Consider the following 23,740-nt stretch of genomic DNA (forward strand, 5'->3'; position numbering starts at 1 on the left):
TCAGGCAAAAACTGAATAAAAATCGGTTGGAAAATTCGACTGATCGCTTAGGATAATCCAGTTTCAAGTTCATCGAAGGAAAATGCAGTTGGAGGTGAACATCAAGCCTCGCAACACAGCTGAACGTGCGTGAATAGAGCCTGAAAGTCAAAGGTCACTCAGCGAGCTTCCGGAACCGCGACGCGGTCCGCCTATTGGGATTTTACATGGGCCGTCCTATCATGTTCGATAATTTTGGGAAGAATAATTCCTAACTGAAATCACCGCATGAAACGCTCATGTTGGAATTTTACCTTTGTCTTCCTCAACTAATATTTAGGAAAAGTCACCTGGAGATGAGTAAAAATCGAATTTTATCCACGACAGTTCACATCTGGCGATATTGTACCTATGTCTCCTAGTTCATGCATGCTTGTTTTCACTCCCCGTGCTTACGTGAAAACGAGATTGTAAAGATTCACCTACCTGAAGTCGATGGGTTCCATGTTCCGTTGATTTGACATAACGCAGTTGTTGTCAGCAAAGGTTAAGTAAAATATTAGAATCTTTCGTAAAAGTAGATTATTGCTTGAAGTTTATGACCTTATAAATTAATCAAAACACTTTGATCTGTTTTTATTTCGGTTTTTACCGACAGACTACCATAAAATTTCAAATCAAATGTTCATCTGGCGTACGAGACCGCCGCATTGGACTGTTCTTCATGTATTTTAGATTTTCGAAAGGGATGGGTCAATTTTTGGCAGGATATTTCTCTTTTAGGTGAGGTAATTTTTCAGCTAGTAAATATTTTCCAAAGCCTTTTTTCCAACTTGGAAGTAACTGAACGAAAATATATTGCATTTGCACGTGATTTTTCCTATCCAAGGGTTCGGGATGCGCGCCCTCAGGGGTCAACTTTCAGGCTCGTTTTACAAGAAGAAAACCATCACTCAGAATAATTTGGTAAAAAGGTGTAAAAACTGATCGCCCGATGTGGGGCTCGAACCCACGACCCTGGGATTAAGAGTCCCATGCTCTACCGACTGAGCTAACCGGGCCTTACTACTCAAAGAGCGGATCACAAAGTATATATTGTTGTAAGAAAATCTTTAAAATTGCCCTTTATTTCCACTAATATGCGGCTTATTTGTAATAAACTGGTATGTAACCCTGATTCGGTCACCAAAATACAGCACTCCGACTTATGAAACATAAACTTCAATGAAAAATCCACCAGGGTAGGCAATACTACTAGGCAGGTGCACTGCACTGCACTGTTCATGAAGGATCTCACAAAACCCCGCGAAATGAATTTCCCGCGGTTGGGATATTGTCAATAAAACGACAAAGGAGTGCATTCAACCTTGTCGGCCAGACTAGCTTTACCAGTCCTCCTTATGAATGGTCAAGTGCGACCTCACACTGGTCCTTGAGTCCACGAAATTGATAACACCACAGTGAAGATCTCAACACGATTCTGCTAAAATATAGTTTGTAGGTGTACTAACAGCCTCATTTCTTTTCTTTTGACCATTATCATCTGATCACGGGGGAAATAGAGGGAGGAACGGTCAGGAAGTATTCACACAAGTTTGGTACGAAAATGTCCACATATGATATCCTGTTCTTTGTATAATTCTATCAAGTATTCTTTGAAATTAACGAAAAGTGGGTGTTTGGTCAATTTCAAAATCCCTCGTTTAAAAGTATTGGCAGTAAATTAATATTTAAATTTAAATATAAGACTTAATTGCTAAATAATTATTTATAGATAAAGATAACAGGTTTACTTGTATGGAAGTCCATGTTTTATTAATTTATATTGTCTTATGTTGTATGGGATGTGTAATCTCTTGATGTAACCTTAACTTAATTAATGTGGGGCCACTTCTAGACAAGCTTTGCTTTTTAGCGACCCCCGTCCATCCTAATTATATAATCAATCTTAATAATGTGTATTTACCCTTTGTAGTGGTAAATAAAGTAAAGTGAGACTGATTGAAAATGTGTCGTCTATAGAGGTCGCTGGTACACGTGAACGTAACACGTATGTGTGTTGTACGTACGACCAGTGAATGGTGAGCGCGTTGTACTTAAAACGTGTCTCGCTAGCTAGTTACATACATGTACACGGTCGGACGTCAGACTGACGACCCGGCCATACAGGATCGATTCGAAGTGTTTAACCTCGATATTTTCCAAGTAAAGGTAAGAAAAATAGTATCAGATAAATGGGCATCCTACCACCTGGAAGAAAACCATGTTTTTCCTTGGGTTTGCCGACTTTGCTCGCTCTGGTCGGCCAGTGTAACGTGCAACGATTGCAAACTTCATAAAACTCGGGCCGGGGATATGAAGTAAGTTGACGGTTGATATGCACACTCATCCACTGCTTAGTACATGTAGGCCCTTGATAGTCATGCTACTTGGTACGGTGTGCCATGGTTCACCTAGTAGTTACTGCTAGGCCTACTACTGTGTCTGCGCGATGTTGAGGTTGGTCACATTTTGCCGAGTCGGGACAATGATTCGGACGTTCACTGTCCTGTCACAACAACGTTCAACAACCTCAGTCATAGCAAAGCTTGCATAGCCAGTTCATTAGTTTTGTTTTCTTGTTTGCAAAATATCGAACCCCTAAATTACTATTTAGGACGTTGCTTTCAGCAGTTTGGTATTCTATTCCGAAACCAGCTGAGCTGACCATGACATTGGGCCATTCCAGTTTCATGCAGTGAAGTTACGGTCGTAATTAAGGGCAGTGCCGTTGATCATTTAATTTTACTGTAAGCAGGTACCATAGGTAGGTCAGTGCTTACTGTAGAAACCAATAGAAACAGTCTCATGCTTTCAAGGTACCGTATCTGATGCATTCGTTGCTTGCACCTGGGCCAGACACCAGCCAGTAATTTTGGCATCGTTCGGCGCACTCTTGAATCTTGCGCAGCTTTATTGTAATTACTCCATCAAGAGTTGATTTGCCTGTGAATGAAATCCATTCATTGGATAATTAATAAAGTCAGGTGGGAGTACAATAAATTTGCACAAGGGTCAAGATTTGGCTGAACAATATCGTGCCGTTTACATGTATTGTACATTTACCGGTACAAACATTGTATGTAAGCAGCTGTATTTTTTACATTTGTACAAATATACATATTTAATTTAAGTCAAGTAAATATGTGTGATTAGTTATCAAACTTGTGGAAACTGTCCTTATCCCTTGAGCAATGGGGTTCTTCTTTCTTTGTCATGGAGAAGCAGACCAACGAGCCCAATGGTTCTAGCGGTGCCTTGTCACCTCAACTGAGGAATGGGCATACATTTTTGTCCGCTGATGGGAAGTCATCTTAAAACTATTTCAGATGGAATTGTAGATAGGTGTACATGTGAGAATTTGGGATGAACATTGGCTTGAAATCACTTGGCCCATTTTCCCTCCCCCAAATCTGCCAAGAACACCTCCCTTTCCCGTTTAAAAAAAATTCTATTCGGGACTAGAGCCCAGACACTTTGCAATGAAATACATGTACTTAACGTCCCTAGAGAATTAATTAGGGCACTGAACAGAACTGGATTTTATTGGGATTCATGAATAGATACTGGTAGTGGCAAAATATGTCAAGGTGTTAATTACTACATGTACTGTCTGGCTACAGGAGAATAATATGTATGTACAGTATGTGGATTTCACCATTTTGGGGGGGATATTTGTAGATTTTACCCCACTTTATCTTGCTGTGGAATTCTCAAATTTTGTCTTTTTTTTGGTGTCAGTGGCAAATGACGTCATTTTTGAAGAATTTGGAGATTTCAGGGAGAAATGTTGGCTGCTGCAGAGTTTGTTAATTGATTGATCTTGCATTTATCATGTTTTGGTCACGACTGGCATGCTGTCAGTATTGCCCTTTTAAACGCAGGATTCATTCCAAGCCTTGTATTTTCTTTCTTTCTGGGGACCTCAGACTTCAAACATGTAGGCCTGCACACACAGTGTAATGGAGCTCTGAATGCTGTAACAAATCATGTTTGGTTCAGTACACTTATCTCCCCCCCAAACCTGTAGAGAATTGTGATTCATAACTGCGTGATCATATTCAAAATTGCATGCTTGCATTGCGAATACCATTATTAAAGTAAACCGCAATGGAAAACCTGGTGTGGCATCGATCCAAATACGCTGGTTCTGCCCATACTGTACTGTTCTCTTAGAAACATTCCTTGTGGGCTGTTTTCAGAGTAACAGCATTCAACAATGGAGGGGGGAGGGAATAACTGTAACATCTGGCATCCACCCAAATCAAATTCAAGGCCGTTTGCCCTTTTTTTCCCATCTGGGGTACTGCAGTCAGGAACTGTTGAACAGTAAGCCGGCAGTAAATGCCCCCAGCTTCTTTTCCCATACATGATTGTATGTGCTTCATGTGTGTACTTTGGAGCACAATAACTTGTAGCAGAAAGGGATGGGCCAAGGCTATGCACACATTGCCCTGTGTGCGCGAACCTGACCAAACTTTACTGGTGTCTGAATGAAAAGACGTTTTGCCTAACATCATAGGGCATGGAGTCAATTGGTTACACGTACCACAAGGTTATTATTATATATATATTTTTTTCAGTCTGTAAAGGGAGGAAGAATGAGTGTGAATGAATCTACCTTACCAGTAAGACCTCCCTCCGGAGTGAAATTAGTATTAATTAAGAGTGAACGTCTTTAGGTAGGCATACCAAATTGAAGAGAACACAGTTCCTTAACTGAGTGGCTGGTCTGAAGGGTGTGGGGAGAATCCAGTTGGAAATTAAAAGAAAAAACCTGGCTCTTAACTACACGCACATGTATTTCTAAAGGCGGGCAGCCTTGTTAGTTTGAAAGTCCCAACGAAATCATTCATTCACCTTCAAGAAGACAATTGAAGGCTGGGTGGTGTGATTTATGTCTGTTATTAGCCCAATCCTGTCACATTTTGACCCTGGGCTTGTTTGCCAGCAAGGAGCAAGGCCAGATTTGACTACACTGGTATTTTCCCCATTTGGGGATGACCAGTTGACCGGTCTCTTTTCCGGTCTCTTTTCCAGCAGGAATATCTGATGACCAATTCAGGGATTCTGACTTGACCAGAATGCCCCTAGAGACAGTGTGTCAAATGAGGCCCTGTTTACCCACATTACTCATAGGCTGAGGGCAAGGACATGCCGTACTCAATACATCCTACCAGCACATGTACTGGTAGACTCCAGAACAAGCCTGAACCTTGGTTGTTCATTGGCAGGACTTTGGGCTACTGAATGTGTATTCACGCCGTTCTTGTTCACTCGAAAATGTGTCATCCTAGCCAATTTTCTCTCAACCTCATACCTACTGTGCCTTCCATATTTAACACAAAGTAAAACTACTGCAGGGATTTTTCTGATTGTGTGGTAAAAATATTAGCAAAAAAAATGCGGAGCAAATTATTGAACGAGATTCATATACCGGTAGTTGGTGTCTTGCATGTAGCTTTTGCACTTGTAACCGCCTGCAATTTACTGCCGTGCAGAAAACCAATGGCACTTTCGTTGGGTCGAACTTTTCACAGGGCATCTAAAGCCATTGAAAGTACGGAAACAGTGGCTGGGCTTTATGGTACCTTTCCTCATCCTGCAAAATCCCACTAAAACCTGGCAGAATTTGAGAGATGTTGGAAGGTTTAGTAGGGTTTATGGCAGTAAAACACACGAAAGGGGCTCAGCAAGTTTTACCGCCATGTTTAGCAGTGTTTCCCCAATGGTTTGACACTTCTGACACCTTTTTCTGGAGCATTCCATGACCTGTTCTCTGTTGTGTATCAGCGTGGAGGTTATGTCTGGGTTGAGACCAGAGACTGATTTCTGTTTTCAAAATAAGAAAAGTCCATTTCATTTCCAGACAGGTAAATTCTGTTCCATTTCTGACTGCAACAGGAAATAACAACTTTGTGAGAACATAAAGTGGTCTACTGTTCCATTCAGTCTACAGCCTGCCTGCCTGCCTGCCTATTCACAAGTGGGAAATGTTGTTGAATGTTGAAAACGTATGTCTGACCATAGGGGAAATATGACTAGCCCCCTTATCTGTGTTTTGTGTCTTGTATTTTATGAGGGGGGGTGTAGGCTGTTATCAGTACATTCAGTGTTCACATACATGTACATGTACATGAATACATACTGTATGTTCCTAAGTTTATTGTAAACACCTCAGTTTTTTTTAAAGATGTATATTCAAAACAGGATGTCTGTCATTTATGCTAGCTGCCAGATGTTTAAGGATAGTGGAGTCAGGGGTTGTACATGTATGTACTTCATCAGTCCAGTCGGGGAAAAGAATTCTCATGAGTGACCGACTGGGCTGTTGTGTGTCTAGAGATAGTGAATTAAATTAGAAAAAAAGAAGCGCTCCATCTTCATGAAAATACACAGCACACCCTTGATAGATCTTTACCCCTTGCTGAGGCAGCTGGAGCCAAATTAATCCTCATTTGCGGACCTCTGGTCCCCCTGTTTACCCCTGATTGTGGTTCTTATAGCCCCTGGTGATGTCAGAGCTGACCCTGAGGATGACAACTGCCCTGACGTAGGGCTCCCTTGGTAGGCCAAAGACATTGGGGGGGAGGGAGGAATCGGGAACCCTTTTGGTGAAGGAGATGGCATAAAAGAAGCGAATGGTGCGCACGCAACCATATTCATTAACTGGTGTGGCCCTGCCGTGAAGTTTGCTCATGCTTTCTGGGCAACTCTCCGCTTGTGTGGAACGATTCAATGCCAGAACTAGAGTCAGTGCTAAACTTGGAAACGGAATCACAATTTCACCTTTTTGGGAGTCCATTCCCTGAGTCAGTGATTCAATCTCCTCAAGATTCAATTCCACAAAGTGCCAGAGTAGAGGCTGCATTGTGCGTGAAGACCATCCGATTTCTGCAAAAAAAACAAATTCAAGGGAGGAAACCAGTCAGGTTAGACAGAGATACCGGTACATGTGCAGTAGCTAAAATGTTTTCACGATTTGTCGTGAGTAGTTATGCACATGACCTCCTAATACATGCACAGTACATGCCATTTTACTCGTGTTATTTTTGTTTGTAAAAATTGAAGTCAATTCCGAGAGGAATCCCGATTCCTAGTTGGGGTTGGAGTCGATTCCCAAAATGCCGGAACCCTGCCAATTCTACTTTAATCATGACTTTGTTGCTTTTAGGACAGTAAGGTTGCACTTCTTTAAATTCAAATTATAATCCAAATTAGTGTTACTTTACTGCGTTTTCCTCCTCCTTAAAACACGCAGAAGTTTCAACCGAGGCAATTTGATAAGTACAGAATAAGTTTCCCTCGAATCTAATAAAGAGGATAATGCATGGAGCAGTGCTATGGGGACACTCAGTGCTGATTTGAAGATTAGTCAGACACCAAGAAGAGCTTTAAAAGTCCATAAATCACTCTGTGATGAGCTTAAATGGTCACCCCGGGGCTGTGTTGCCAATTGCCAAACAATTTTTTGAGGATGTTTGCACAAAGCGTGAGTCACGGCATGGAATGCCTGCAATACCGTAGCTCTCTCTCGAGAGAAATCTGCGGGAAAACAAATTCAGAGGTTGGGAGGGAAAAAGAGGTTGAAGTTGAACTCGTAGGATGCATTCCCTTTTCTTGAAAATCAGAGTGCACTTTCCAGCCATTCTCTATTTCACGCCGGTTTGATGCGTTTGCCCCTCGGGGTATGTGTGAATTTAGAGCTCGGTCGGTCCTTAAGCGTCCTTCCCCCCCCCGTCTCTGTGTATTGTTGTTTCATCTGGTGTGAGCACGTGCCGGAGATGGGAATGTCAGTATGCGGAGCAGTGAATGGCTGCGGATGATCAGTGCGAAGCATTCGCACCGAGAGATTTTATGGGGGATTTGGACAGAGTCTTCGTAAAGGCTCAGAAATGCCACATCATTTAGCAATTTACAAGGCGAGAACAGTCAGTGTTAGGGTGTACATGTACGCCAACTACATGTACCATACATTGACTCGGTACTTCAAGTGCACTGTTCATGAGATGTATGTGATCGGCCCCCCGGGGAGGGGTAGGGGGAATGCTGCAATGCTGCTCCCCCCCTGCCCTTGAGAAAAAAGTGGAAAATAGACAAGAAAAAGAAAGAAATGAAAATAAGGAACAGAAATCACCAATTTGCTTGAAAATACCCCCAAATTTATCCCTTTCTATTGTTAATGGGTCTTTGTCCACCTCTTCACCCCCTCCCCCCGACAAAAACTTGCTCCCCTTCCCTTTCAGATTAGCCATACTGGCCTGTGCAGTCTGTAGGTGTGTGCCTCTGCGTATCATGTCGCACGACTTGTCCTGAGTCGGGTTTTAGGCGATTAACAGTTTACCTTGTAATCTTAATGCTTGGAGCTTTTGATTTGGGTCTGGAATTTTATGGGGGGGGCACGGCCTGCCGATCACTATCAGGAAACTTTAAAGGCACTGCCGGTTGTGTTCCCGATACAGTGACCCGTGATTCATTATAATCTTATACAGGGCGCGCCACACACTTTCCAGTTTCACCTGTTGACCAGCCTTGGTCAAGGTGTCCAGTGACGTGCGATGGTTGATCCCGGGCCACTGTGTATAAATGACTGACCAGCGATCATTGTACACATCTGTTAAAAAAAACAACCGAAAAGCTCCTTGCTTTCGAGCACTTGGATAGATTCCAGACTGCACAATCCTGAAAGCCACATGATTACTTCATATGGCCGTGGGCGTCTCATTCCGCACCCTTACTTGACCATACACAGCGCCAAAGGAAAAAAATGCCTATAGACCTGTATGCTAGGCAAAGACTATACTGGACATGGAATATCTATATAAAACATTTTATGCTGACTGGCACGATGTGAATGATACTCAGACCACATGTGTGCACGTGGACCGGTACCTACCAGTATATGTTCATGTGTATCAGTGGCAACCTGTATTCCCTGCATCCCAAATGGGTACCGGTAGTCTGGATTTGCTTCTTGGATCGTGAGATTGGTCGGGGAAGGGATAGTCTCTTCAGGCCACACTGTAATAGGACAAGTGCATGTGTACTCTTATGAGCAACTTGTTACCGTTAGGTTAAGAAAAAAAATTGTACTACCAAAAGTATCCCAGGAAATGCTCTCAAGTGCCGGTACCATACAGGTGCAATAAATTTGGTAAAAGAAACAAAATATATACCGCACTGAAAACTCCACCAGTGCCTCTCAGTTATCAATTCAAATCTGAAGTTTAGTCCTGTCACATTCCTTCAGTTTTGCACAATTAATATCAATAATTTTCCATGACGGATATAATTTTTTTAATGGAAAAGAAGTTGGCTCAAACATTAACTCTCAAAGAATGTACAAGGACTCCCCCATGTTTCATGTTGCTTGCATGCTACAAGTAACTAATAGCGATAACCGGTTGTACCGGTACGTTCCCAGCGTTCAATCGGCCGACCCACAAACAACAAATTGAGCTGTTCCTGAACATACGAGAACAAGCCGCCCGAACTCAGCCATTGTGATTATGCCCCAGTTCTCACCAGTCATTCCATCTGCTGTACATGTACCTTGCTGTTGAGCCTTGGAGATTCTTTTGCACTAGGGGAAAAAACTTCCCAAAAGTGCATCTTCACACCGGTACATGTACATGTACATGTACATGTGCATTAAGTAGCGTGAGTCATGCTGTTGACATTGGGCTGAAACGATGCCAGGCTCAATCCGGTGGGTGTCTGCGTGCAAATGCAAATCTTGGGATTTTGACTTCATCTCTCCCTCCCTGTAATGGACTCAGATCCAACTCTGTGGTGCGTGTCGATTCCCCAGATTGATGCGAGTTATCATGCTGTAGAAAGTGACTCGGACCGGCATTTCCCCCTTTACTTTGGGAGAACAGGCCAACTTGAATAAAGACTACGCTTTTGCAGGCTCTGACGGAAATTGGAATGGGTTACCCTTACCCTTTTCCCACACGGCTGGGTACGGTACCCGGGGAACCGTTCTTACCATTTAAAACCCTTACATCAAAATAGATACCTTTTGCAAATTGATGGGTTATTCAGCCTCAAATGTGCCGCTGTACAGTGCTCTGTGAGAAAAAATAAACTGGAACTCATGTTTGACTTGAGGTATTTGTTGGACGTTATACAGTGTTCTTATTTCATTTTTATTAACATGGTGATTAGAGTATGGCACTTTGTCGCTTTGTTCATAGATTATTATTGGAATTTTACCAGTGGTGTAACTAAGGGGGCATGCCTTACCTCCCCCCCAGCTCCTTCACCTTCCCCCCTCAAAAAATTAGAGATGGAAAAAAATCTTGGGATAGTCAGCGGACCGGAAGGTCTTAACCCATCGAGTACATGTACCCCTCTCCAGAAAATAAGGGCTCCCGAGTGCCCTTCCCCCCTCCCCCCTTGCCAAATGTACCACAGTTTTTAACCACTGCACAAAATGCTTTGTCACAGGAAATGGAACACAGGTAGGTACTCGTACATGTATACGTCATTTTTAGTTTGGTATGGCTTGGGGTTGTTGCCACTACCCTACATGTACTTGCATTGTGTCAGCCTTCAGAACTGTCTGCAACCCTGGTCACAGTTTGACACCTTTTCTGCCCAGCAGTTTCCTAACCTTCCCCCCCCCCAGGGTGCTTGGTCCCCACTACAGGTCCTTTTGTTGTGGTTCACTTTGACTTTGTCATGAGTGACTGACCCTCAATGCCTTGTTCTGATAACTTTTTCAGCATTCACAAAAATCAGGAACACTGAATTACCCACAAGTACAGTTTTTGTACTTGTAGACAGGGCGCTGAGGCACAGACCAGGCCAGCCTACAATGAGCAAGATTTTCTGGGGTGTGCTGTGTGTGTGTGTGTGCTTCATAGAACTCAAAGTGAATTGAGCAGGTGCTTCATAGAACTCAAAATGAATTGAGCAACTTCCTGTGAGGTGTGGTATGTGTACTGGTGTTGTAATGTATATATACCGTAGGCTAATGTGAGCTCTGTAAATTTATGTAGATGAGCTTTGAAGCTTTTCATGGTGAAGGTGGCACGTGAAGGAAAAGGTTGGTGGTAACACCATGCAAAAATATCTCTTTTGTGAGTAACCCTGAAAAGGAACTGGGAGGGTACTCAAAAGTTTTAGACAGTATGCTCTGTCCTTACAAAGGTGCACATACGTGTACATGTACCGTAGGTTCCCATTATGTTTCCGATTGATTGCCTGCTGAGCTCACTCAGTCTGCTTAGCCGCTTTGTGAATGTGAAATTGTCACTGGCACCCACTTTACTTGCCTGTGGTTTTGTGGAAGCCAGTGGAGGGGAGCCAGTTCTTGGAACTGAAGTTCACCAGGCCTTTGTTTGATGAACCATCAGTGTGTGCACCTACGGTACATGTAAATATGTCCAGGAAATCTGCAGGGGGTTGACTGTGGGTAAGGCTGTGCCGAATATCCAAATACCGTAACTGAATATTCAATCGATTATTGGATATTCGAATATTATTTTTCGAATTTGAATATTCGAATGCAAACTTCATGAAAAGGGAGGGAGCATTTTCTTTTGTTTTACATGAGAAAAAGTGCACTATGGATACTTGGTTCAAGTAGATTCACATGAAAAGTCACAGAAACCTTACGGCGATTCAAAATGTGCATTATTCATTTAAAAAATTAAAAGGAATGTACACTTTCAACAGGAAAAGAACTATGTTCGTCTCTTAAATCTTGTTAAATTGTGGCCGGAGATACTCGTAGATGGGAGAAGCTATTGTAGTGATTATAATGTACAATTGTGTCCATCATTGCAACTGATTTTGTATGTGGTTTGTTCCTCAACAATCTCCCTGTGGGTAACTGTGGGAGTGAACATGTAGGTATTGCTTGTGAAGATGTGTGTTGATTAGACAATCGACCAGTTGGCTGCCCTCCATGTAACATGTACAGTGTACTTGTACACGTACATGTGCATTTACTTGTATAGTATACAATTAACGTTCTTACTTTCTCCGGTGTGTTACCAGTACTTGAAATGTAAAACTGAAAAGATTAGATTCTTGAAAATGAGCCACCAGCTGGACTGCATTACATATACATGTACATGTTAATGTCAGTGGTACCTTACTGAGAACAGTGCGACAATTATGAAAGGTTGCTGACCATGCTTTTTACTGAATCATCTAAAAACGAGCCGGCGAATTGCTTTGGTTTTTTGAATACTTTGTTAAGAAACTATTTTTTAAAACCGAAACATTAAGTTGTGTCATTTTTGTAACATAGTGGATTTTTATAAACCTTCAACTTGCACTTGTGGTAAAAATCTTAGAATTGAATACTGTACATCATATTATACACTACATGTTCCGGTACCAGGGATGGTTCTTTACGGTTGGTAGTACTTCCATCATCTTTTGTTTTGATGCAGAGAAAGAAATAGAAGGGAATGGCTACTGAACATTTTCTTGTAAAATTTAGATTTTCACAGAGCCCTACACCACAAGTCAGAAGGAAGCCTTCTTTTCCTCCAGCTTTCAATAATCTCATCATCCCAAAGATTCCAGATTAGCACCTTGTAATTGGCCCTCCTGTATTCCCATGGGAAAAGGCTAATCTGTCTGGCCCAGCTCTCTCTTGGTCATAAGCTGATTAATAAGGGATGATTTCCTGGCTGCTGTGGGATTTAGTTGGGGCTGCCTTAGCACTGGATGGATGGCTCTGGCTGCTATAGTATTGGCCTGAGAATGAATGGTGGGTGAAATGGGATTTGGCTGACCAGACTGGCTGCTCAGAGATCTCTGAAGTTCTTCAAATATTGAATGAGACATTGCATTGAACCTCAGTAATGGTGTCCCACTGTGTTCAGCATGTTGCATTCTTGTAGGAGGAAGGCCTCTGTTACTTAATACAGTGTATTGTGTACTGGTATCTCAGGGATAGATGTTTGTACTGTTCCCCGCTGACATAAGGTAATCTGTGTTCATGTCACTGTACACTTGGGAATGCTGTAGAAATGGTGGCAGTATTTTGCCAGTTTAGAAAAACCTTCAGATGCCACTTACATGCATGTAGGTCTACTTTGTATTTTTTTTGTTCAGTGTCTGGTAGAGTGCATCTGCTAGTGTTTAACAAATTCTTGATTCATTCTGCCTGATTCAGTGATCTCTTGCAATGGTGGGTTTTTTGGTGTTTGTGTTATTAATTTTGTTTAATCCTTCGTACGCTAACCAATCTCATGATTTGTTGCTCAGCACCTGCCTCTTAAGTAGTCCAATTACATTATCACACAATCCTTTGGGGAGTTCTCAGTCCAACACCCTCAAGGCCTCTGTAGTGAGTATAGATTTTGAAGGAACAAAATCTGGGTGGCAAACCTGTCTGGGCCATCTGTGTCTGGTAATGGGGCTTCCACATGACTGATGCAGTCTTCGTGGATAATCAATCTTGCCACCAGGCTCTGTGGCAAACAGATACGTGTACATGTTCTCGACACCTTTATCAACATCGATGTGTGCTATTTTGGGGGGAGGGGATTCGAGCTCCGATGGAGGAGGGAGGGCGGGCTTGATCGAGGGTTCTTCATATTTGATTTTGACGGATTTAATACATTTCGTATGCTAATTAGTGCACACAGTAATTAGCCAAGCAATTACATGTACTTTGAATTGTACCTACTGGTAGGCCTACACACATGTACATACATGTACATGTACGGTGCGTTTACAGTGCCTTATACATGTACATGTACATGTACATGTGACACTGTAAGCAGCCCCACCGGATACAGCATAACATACCCTGGTACAGTAACTGGCCAGAACCTTTAAGTTGTCATCAAGTACTGTACATTTGAGTAGCGCATTGCATTGAGGTTCACCACAGGTGGCCTAAAGCAGGCTTCGAACCGGGGACCTCCAGAATATTGTACAGTACCAGCTGAGCTATCCAGCCCAACATGTGCACGTTTAGCAGTAGTTTTACAAAGTGTCACCGAGAACTCTGGGAACCCTGCTTCAATAATAACAATTTATCCAGTTACGTGTATGTTGTTGACTGTTGTTAAACATCACGATACACCAAAGTTGTGTATGTTGATGCACCAGCATCTTCCCTAAGCACAGGGTGTAATTAATGTACCCCAACACTTTCCTGGTGGTTACGTGAACTCATTTTTCACTGCCACAGCCATGCGCTCTCACATTATGGATGAGTTAACAAGTTTGCAGGGAGAGTAAATTAATAAATTGTTGAGAGGATTCCGCAGTCTGAGATGGCGGATTTAATTTCATTAATCACGGGCCCCGGAGACATAGGGAAATTGCCTTGGCACAGGGAGTGATGCTTCTCAGTCGTGTAAATATTGATGACTGCATGCACTGGGACGAAGGTTGTTTTTACTTCTGCGCATTCAAGAGACACCAGGCTGCAGGTACAAAATGTACATATGTACATGTACGATGTGCCGGTAGGTATTGCAGTTTTTTGTCTGGGGCAGGTTCATTGCACAATAGGTAGGTTGGATGGAGAGTTCTGGCCATTACATTTGATGAACTGCAAAATTGGTTAACATGCAAAAAGGTGTATTAACTGTGGTTGGAAAAACTGCATGTGCGTTAATTGATAGTTGGTCCTTTGTTTTGTAAACTTATACTCCTAACAGGAAAGAAACCGGTATGTTGGTAGACCATGGAAAAATAATACGGTACATGTACATGTATGTGGCACTGTCTGATAGTTTAAGAAGGTCCAGTGGAGGGGACACACTGCTCTGTGTGTACTACATGGACAGTGTACCGTCACATGTAGGTCTGCGCAAAAGTACATGTACTTGTGTGGCATTTTGCAGACTAATTTTCGTCAGAATGTGCACAATGTTCTCCCGGGCAGTGGACACAGTGTCACGGATGTACATGCGCACACTCACCTGCAAGGGCAAACTTGTACCTGGAAGCCTGAGATGGTAACAGTAGTCTAAGAGTGTAGGATTAGACAGGTAAGGGGGTACCCCCTTCCGTCCCATATCTTGCCTGGTATAACATAGGCCTACATGATGTATCGGTACTTGTGGACACATGATATTCTGTTGTTGTGGGGACAAATAGTTATCATCACACCAAATTTTGTTGGGACTGAAAATGTTGCGGGGACCTAGAAAAAATGCCCCTACAGGGCCTACATGAAACTGGGTCCTACATGTCCATTGTATATGTACAGTAACTTGCCTCACAAAAGAATATTTTCCCGTTAAAATGATAAAGGCTAGCACATGAATACACTGTACATGTACATACACGTACAGTGTACGTTTTCACTGAAAATTCACTGCACCTGTCCATATTCTACGAGTATACTGGTATGTAACGGTAGCAAGTGCTATATTTAATGAAGTGCGTAATCAAAATGTCAGTTCAGATGCCATCCATGTGTTTCCAGCTGAAGCCTTTGACATGCATACATGTACATGTGCTTGACTGACATGTACATGTACATGTCATTGTGCTTGACTGACATGTACATGTACTGCTAGTAGCAGACGCTCAATGTAAACTTACATACGTATGGTGCGATACAGTCCAGAGATCTTGCCGTACATTTATTTGTACCAGGCAAGATATGGGACGGAGGGGTACCCCCCCTCACCTGTCCAATCCCTATACACACTCTAGACAATTGTTACCTAACACATCCCCCCCTAGAAGTCTGTAAAGAATTCCTGAGATTCCAATCAAACAATGACCAACACAAAGGCGGGGCGTGGGGGGGGGTTTCTCTCTGTCTCATATCTTGCTTCAAATGCATTTATTTGTCAAGTCACACAAGATCTGTTGGATCGTGACATCCCATTAAAAAGGATTATTTTCTACCGTTGCATTGCATTGGACAAGCACGCATGCAGCCACTCCACGTCATTTTTACTCAGTCACAAGCTTTGAAGTCGGTGTACAGGATCTCGTCATACGGAGTTAATTCCAAAATATTTCCTGTTCCACACGCAAAACGAGAGAAATAAAATCTGTTTTCCGGCAAGTGCTGGAGTTTGTCAAAAGGCAATCCCCATTCAATTGTCAGTGCTGCTGTGAACTTTTCATTGATGGTACAAAATATCCCATAGGGAAATACTAGTTTGAAAGTATGTCTGGGTTCAAGGTTATTTCCCCTCCCCCCCAAAGTTAACCAGATGGCACTTTTCGGCAGAATTTGTTTAAACTTCTCACAAAGGTTTTGTTGTGAACGTGAATATTTCCAGACTGTTTGAAAGTCTTGAGTCTATTGATGTGAAAGTTTTGCTGCTGGAGATTCACACTGTGTACGAGGTTTTCATAAAAGACAAATTGTTATCATTGGGATGTGCCACTGTGGAGGAGGAAACGGAATGTAACCCAGTTATAAACCCAAAGGATTAAAATTCCACCAATGCATGTCATGTTTTCTTCGATTGATGCGTATTTTTTTGTTTTGCTCGGAGCATTCATACATGTAGGTTTTTTGTCACCATTGTCTCCAGCAGATGTTTTGTCACCATTTTGTGCAAACAGGTGCATACTTTTGAATTAAAACTGGCCATACATATACATGTAGCGTCTGCACAGTGGAGAGGACTTAGGAGTGGATTATGGTAGCACATGTGACATTGTGAAGTTTAATGTACACCGTACCACGTACAGTTTTTTGTGCCATGTGTATACATGTACATGTATACTACATTGTACATGTACATAGTATATACAGGTACATTGTATGAGAACATCGCAATACATGTACTTAAATCAGTTTGGGAACTTCACAAACATACAGTGGGTGTGTACAGTAGATGTGTGTAAGTGACGTGTACACCAAATTTTTTTTTATGTTTTTAATATTTTTCTTTTTAATCTGCATTATCGACAGTTCAGATTTGAAAAGTCACTCGCAAGAATGTCCAAAAACCATAGGCTAAATTTCAGGGTCAGGTTTCTGGAAGTGATGGATAATTCCCTGCATGCACAGTTATTGCTACAAAGTGTCGATCATCATCATCTTGGAATGGTTGGAATTGTGGCTCATGAGACCTTGGGAAATGCATGGAATTCAAGTACATAGTGTTTTTACTGTGTACATGTACTGTGCAGTACACATGTATACCAGTATGTTACAGAAATGCAATTACATACATGTACATTTTTACAGTGTGTACATGTACCTGTCTGTATTTATTAAAGTGGTGATGTATTTTTTAGGAACAAGGGAAACAGTTGAAAGCTTTCAACTGTTCATAAATGCTTTTTCTTGTCACATTTGGCAGGCAATCAAATTTTTTTTCAAGATTCAACTTGGTATTTTATGTAGTAGGGGCCTATATGAAAAGAAATAAATTGGTTGTTTGATATGCGGTTCACTCTGTTAACAACGTTAATGGATGTTGACAAATTTGAACAGCAAATGGAAACAGGTACGCTGTAAGGAAAAACCTCATCAATAAAATCCATATAAGTCCAAGACAATCACCTCATTGGCAAAGAATTTGCAGAAAATTCCAGACGGGTCCCCATGGGTCCGGACAGGAATATATTTTTTTATTAGGGGTACCTTGGCCTGGCATGCAGAACAAGTTTTGATACCTCTGAGGTCACTGGTTTTGTTATTGGGATAGGAGCTAATGAGGCAAGGGGCTGGTAGGGGATGTTTGTTGAAAATTGGGGGAGGGAGGAGCTGAGATGTCACTTGTCAGGGTGTTGGGGGAAGGGTTGTCACAAACAAGGGAGCAAGAAAATAGGAAAGCCTGTCAGCCACGCTGTGGTGGTCATTGGACCGGTCAATCATTCTTTCGTCTCAGTTTTCTGGCACTTTCTCGTGGCAGACTTTGATGAGGAACAGGAAAGTGTGCAGTGAAGTTACAGGTAGAGGCCTTTGTCTTCATTTGCTTGAAAACCCAGTGTGTAGGGCCTCCTCTGTATCGGCAGAGTACCAGTATTTTAAAATAATGGGCATTGTTAACGTGTGCAGTGTCCATGTACTTCAAACAATTTGTAAAGTTAAAGTATGTTGGATGGTGTACCGATACATACATGTACATTGTAACATTATTGAGCCAAGCAAGGCTCACAGAATACACTGCTTTGCTCCCAACTATTCAAAGAATTCAAACAAGCTGTTCTACATATACCATAGCTGGTTTCTGCCCCCAAACTGAAAATGTATTGGCCCCACCATCACAGCATGACACATGTTACACTTCCCCACTGGTACTCATTCTGCCCCATGGCAGTGACTTTTGTTATCAAAGAATAAGTTCAGCACAGGTTTAGGCAGCATTACCAAAGTTTCAAGCTGCATTGATTAGGGCTGAGTCAATATACATTTTGAATAATTCACTATTCAAATATTTACCTTCAATTTGATCGAATATTTGGAAGCGCCCGCCTGGCAGATTGTTGATGAATAAACCATAAAATCTTTTGCAATAACTTACACAATTGTACATTATAATCAGTATGTAGTATACATAGTAGATCAGTAGCTTCGCGCATCTAGGAGTATCTCCAGCCAGGATTTAGCAAGATTTAAGAGATGAACAAGACTTTTTGCCCTGTTGAAAATTTGTATGCCTTTTAAGTTTTTTCTTGAACCATAAGATTTCTGTCACTTTTCATTGGAATATGCTTGAAACAAGCCTACATAATGGAACTTTTCTCATTTAAAACGAAAGAAAATTCTCTCTTTCATGAATTTTACATTCGAATATTCAAATTTGGAGATGCAAATGTTCAATAATCAATTGAACATTCAGATTTGGCACAGCCCAAGCATTAATGTAATATTGGTAAGCTCTCTTAGTGAAACCGTTCATCTAAAAATGAAATGGTGATAAACACGTTTAAGATACACTGTTGGCTGATTCATTTGCGACTAAATTAAAGAATTGCAAGTGCCTGTATTAAGCCTGCACACTGTCATCAGCACGTGTACAGTGTAATACATGCGCATGTAAGTATAGTCACCCGACAACTTTACATGTTTCTTCTGCCAATTAATTTGTAATCGCTTTCAATCTCTGCCAATTAAATTTGCTGCTACCGGGCAGATGCTAACATCCTTGTTGATAAAAAGTACTGTACACAAATATCCTATCTCTGATCACGGTCGCGTACCATGTACCAGAAGCCGTGACACACTTTCAACTACTGCAGGGTGCAAGAAATCTAGGAATCCAGGCCTAAAAATAGTGCCCGCCCGTAATTATGTGCTGATTTAGAGGCGGTAGGGGGCTTGGTCTGTTTGAAGGGGTCGATGAGGGTTCACAGCGGACAAATAGTGCATACTCGGTGGTCATAAGCATCATAAATATGCCAGCAAGTACAGAGTTATTGGATGCAGTCATACAGTGAAACTCGGCAGAAGTGAATGCATTTGTAATCAAATCACAGAGCAGATTTTATCTTCATTTGCACGTACACTGTACATGTAGGCCTACTGTTAGGTACATGTACGTACATGCGCAGTGCCATCAAGAAAGGGACATGAAAACTTTTCGTGGGGAAAGAGGCTTTTTAATCATCAAATGTAGACCCGGTTCTCCAAAATTGCTCAGATATTCAGCATTTATTGTGCCCAACCTTAATGTCGTCTTTCTGAAAGCATAATGCACCAGTATATTAGCAGTACGGAAATATGTCAAACAAAAAAAGAGCAGAAAAAAATAACTTAAATTACAACAAACGCATACATCGGTGCATACCGGTACGTGCAGTTGTAAAAGTATAGAATTCCGCATTGAGGTTTGTTATGCACATAAGTACATTTATTTCGTTTACATGTTAATTTATTAGTACTACATGTACAATGTACATGTTCATGTAGATTTGTCCAATTTGATGTAATGGTACACGCATGTTCACAACTACTGGTATGTACCATACATGTATCTGTATTCAGACCAGGCCTTTGGCTGTACTCCACCCAGCTCGGAATTTATTTACATGTAGGAAGGAAATTTTCCTCAGTGAAAGTTTCTGTGGCGTGTGGAGAGGTCCCGAGGGAAATTTCTGCCCAATTTAGATTGGCCTGATGCAATGACCATGTTTATCCTCAAGGGGAAAGATGAATTAACTTGGACGCTCACTGGCGTAGGTTCCACCCAGACTTCACCGACCGACCGGTCAGCCGTGCAATTTCTCAAGAAACACGTCAAGTAATTGCATTTTCTTTCCTCTGACAGAAATTTGATTTAACAAGTGTGGTTGAACCGACGTCCGGATTTAGACCAGCTCCCTGTCAAGTCTGAGAACCGCGACTGTTATATTTCAGAAATTTGTCAGTCAATGTCAGCTCTGATTCAAGCGCTTGTCACTTCAAGTTAGGAATTTGCACGTACAGAGGGGTGCTATAGCCAAACGGTCCGGTGCGACGAATTGGGATTTGTTTGGAAATGCAAATTGTGAGTTTGCGTCCCAGTTGGGTCTTGAAGATGAGGGCACTTATCATGTTTCTCCGGCCAGGAAATTCAAGTGGCAGTTTACATTTGTTGTACCTGTGAGGGGCAGCGGCGAGGAATTACAGTGCTGTGCTTGGCACCAAAATCTAAGATTGTCTCGAGATAACATGTACTCATGTACATTCCCTTGTAGGCCAGATGAGCTTGGGTAATGTCGCCTGTGTGTGCCTTTTACAAATCGCACATTCTGAGAGTTTCAACTGAGCACCACTGTGAAATAGTGCTTACGGTGAGCCAAATTTTGTGCTACAGTAAGCACAACTTTTCCACTAACTGTTCAGCAGTTCTGTGAAATTGGACCCTGGAGCTTGAAGTGAAGACAATCCGGCATGGTAAAGTGGAAGTGTTGGCAAGTTTTTGCCAAAAATTGGCCGCAAAATCCAAAGTGTGGTTTATCCCAAAAGTAGCCTAGTCTGGTCGACCCATTTTACACTGTGGCTTTTAATCTTTATGTATGCAAATCAGTTTTATGGGGCAAGAAAACCACAGATGCAAACAACTTGTCAGCAGGTATAAATGGACCTCCCTGGAGTCCAGCAGCCCAACAAAGTGAAGATAACAAGTCACTAGAAAATCCACCTGTAAGCCTTTGTTCACTGCAGAGACATGTTTTCCAGCTAGCCAGGCATTTCCCCTCAGTTTTGTACCTGTACTTGAGGTTTTTCCAAGTCCCCAGTCCACCACAAAGTATGACTCATCACACTGCCCTGCTGGACCAGGGTCTCGGCTAGAATGGTTAGCATTTCCTGACAACTTTTTTCCCCCCCTTCATTCTGATCTGGGGTGCGACTAGTTCTGCCTTACACAGAACAAACAAGACCAGAGATTAATATCACTTGATGCACCACATCTGTACCCCCTGCAGAAAGGCAGATCTCCTGAGCTGATCCTGGAATGGTTGAGTGACATTCTGTTTTATGAGTGGGGGGGGGGGTAGTGTGTATTGGGTTGCTTGGCTGTGGAGCTGCACAGTTCAGCGGAATTCCAAGGGATTGCTGATGCTAGAGTTTCTGGACTGTTGAAATTTCGTGGAGTTAAGTGGACTGTGTATGACTAACAATTACTCAACAGGTGAGCATATTTTCATACATGTAGTAAATCTTCTGGTTGCTGTCTTCAGGTTTAGTGAATGTACATGTACTGTACCAGTACATGTACATGTCCCATACACCCCCCCTTAGTTCATGAAAGGCGAGGGCAGTAGATTTTACCATGTTACCAAATGCTGTCTTTTCACGTCCCACATGTGTATTACCCTGTACATGTAGTTCATGCTCGTGTTCCTCAGGCTCAACCGTCCGCCAGGATTTGCCTCGACCCACCGTTCCAAAACTAGGCTGCAGTGCATGCAGCTTGCAGGTGCAATAAGTTTGATGTTAGACAGTTCCTCTCCCCCACGGCTTACATGTATTTTCACACTCGTACGGTCCAAGTAGTGATCTACAGGGAAAAGTTTGTCAGCAGGAAGCGTTGGAGTTACAGGCAATGAATTGTGGAACTTGCTTTACTCCTGGGTATTCCCAGATGATATATTTTACCTCACCCTGGTATTGGCGATGGAATTGTGGGTCAAATATCCAGTCTAATACCTGGTGCAAGCACGGTGTATGCCACCGTCCGTTGGACAGTGCGGGACAATTTAATGTCTGATTTTGCATCAACTACATGCTCTTTCAGTAGAACACCGACATGTTTCTGTCCAGTTAAATGCATTGCACTTTCTCTGTGGAGAATGCATCACATGTATCAACATTCAAATACATGAACCCCTCGGTACACAAGTTCTTGTTGGAGTGTACAGTATGTAATCATCCCCAGGCGCCAGCGGGGGTGAGAAGTGTGCTTACTCAAGGCATTTGTCACTTTAAAGGCTCATTTGTTCTGTCCCACCATGGAGTGTTTAATAGCTTCATGGTCAGACTTTGTTCATGCATGTACACATAGCCAAACCAAAGTGTTGGGATGCAGTTCAGGATGAAAAAAAGTGACAACTTGTCGAACTTGTCACCCCCTTAAGTTGGGGTTGTACTTGAAAGGCACCATTGTACTTTGTTGCCAAACACTTCCTAAAAGCTCTTGAGTGTATTTTATAAAGCCTGGTACCTGTGTGTAAACATTACACTGTACAACACTGAAGGCTCCTTGCTCTGGGAAAAAAATGTATGTGTGTGGACCTGTGTAGGCTTTGTGCATGAACAGAAGAGGGAGTTTTGTGATCCAGCACTCCCTCAGGGCCGACCAGTGTCTGGAATGGAGAGCTGCTCTACATGCATGCACTGGTGTGAAGTCAACTACAGCATGTTTGTATTTGAGTAATTTGGCAAACAGTACCGGTACATGTATGCACATGTAGTTTCATTTGCATACACATTGGGTGCTCATGGTTCAATTGATTGCCTAGGACCTGTTTTAGAAAGGGGGAGGGGGAATGTGAAGGGGGGATATGAGGGGGGCATGCTGGTCGACCACCAAAGGCACCACTATACCTATCTTACAGGTACATGTACATAGTACATGTGGTTTTTCAAATTTGTTTTTGGTTTTTTTTTTGCTGTCAATTCAACTGGTTTAGCTCGGACTAGTATTCATGTGCCACAGGAGCTCAGACAGAGATGTGCACATGTACATTACAGTGCCATTCATAAATGTACAGTGTGTGTCAGGGACAAGAAAGTTCACTGCACAGTGAATGGTACCGGCACGGTATGTGCATTAGAGCCATGCATTGCCTGCAGCCAGCATACACATGCTGTCCAATACATGTGCATGTGCTGGTACTATGCATGCGGTGTACATGTATAATTTACAGTGTACAAACTTGTATGGCTGTTCTGAATATCCAAAAAGGCCTATCCGAATATCCAAATATTCAATTGGTTATCAAATATTTGAATAATATATTCTGAATTTGAATATTCAAATGTAAAATTCCTGGGAAAGGAAGGGAGACCTTTCTTCTGTTTACATGTAAAATAAGAAAAATTACACTCCGGAGGCTTGTTTCAAGCAGATTCCAATGAAAAGTGACAGAATGATACAAGTGCTGCGTCTTACGATTCAAAAAGTAAATTATTCATTATTAAATTTAAAAGGAGTAGAAGTTTTAACAGGGCAAGGAATGTTGTTTGTCTGTTAAATCTTGCTAAATCGTGGCTGGAAGTGAGAAGCTACATTTGTGATTTTAATGTACTACAATTGCGTATGTTACTGCAACTGATTTTGTATATGGTTTGTTCAACATTCTGCCGGTTGGTACAACCGAATATTCG

The 23,740-nt window shown here is 42.1% G+C and overlaps 1 protein-coding gene and 1 non-coding gene across 5 annotated transcripts in view; one reads left to right on the forward strand and one right to left on the reverse strand.

Annotated features, from left to right (window-relative positions):
* Positions 1-967: 967 nt before the first annotated feature.
* Positions 968-1,040, reverse strand: Trnak-cuu (transfer RNA lysine (anticodon CUU)). Its single transcript has one exon. It is a non-coding gene; the product is annotated as a tRNA-Lys (tRNA).
* A 1,024-nt stretch (positions 1,041-2,064) lies between these two features.
* Positions 2,065-23,740, forward strand: part of tmem198 (transmembrane protein 198) — a 48,321-nt gene continuing 26,645 nt past the window's right edge. Inside the window, exon 1 of one of the 4 annotated variants that reach the window (XM_022235142.2) lies at positions 2,065-2,190. The gene's annotated coding sequence lies outside the window, so the exon portion shown is untranslated. The other 3 variants (XM_022235145.2, XM_022235144.2, XM_022235143.2) reach the window with 3 other exon arrangements.

Source organism: Acanthaster planci, linkage group LG17 (assembly GCF_054643075.1).
Source record: "Acanthaster planci isolate LZ-2023a linkage group LG17, COTS_SCS, whole genome shotgun sequence".
Taxonomy (NCBI): domain Eukaryota; kingdom Metazoa; phylum Echinodermata; class Asteroidea; order Valvatida; family Acanthasteridae; genus Acanthaster; species Acanthaster planci.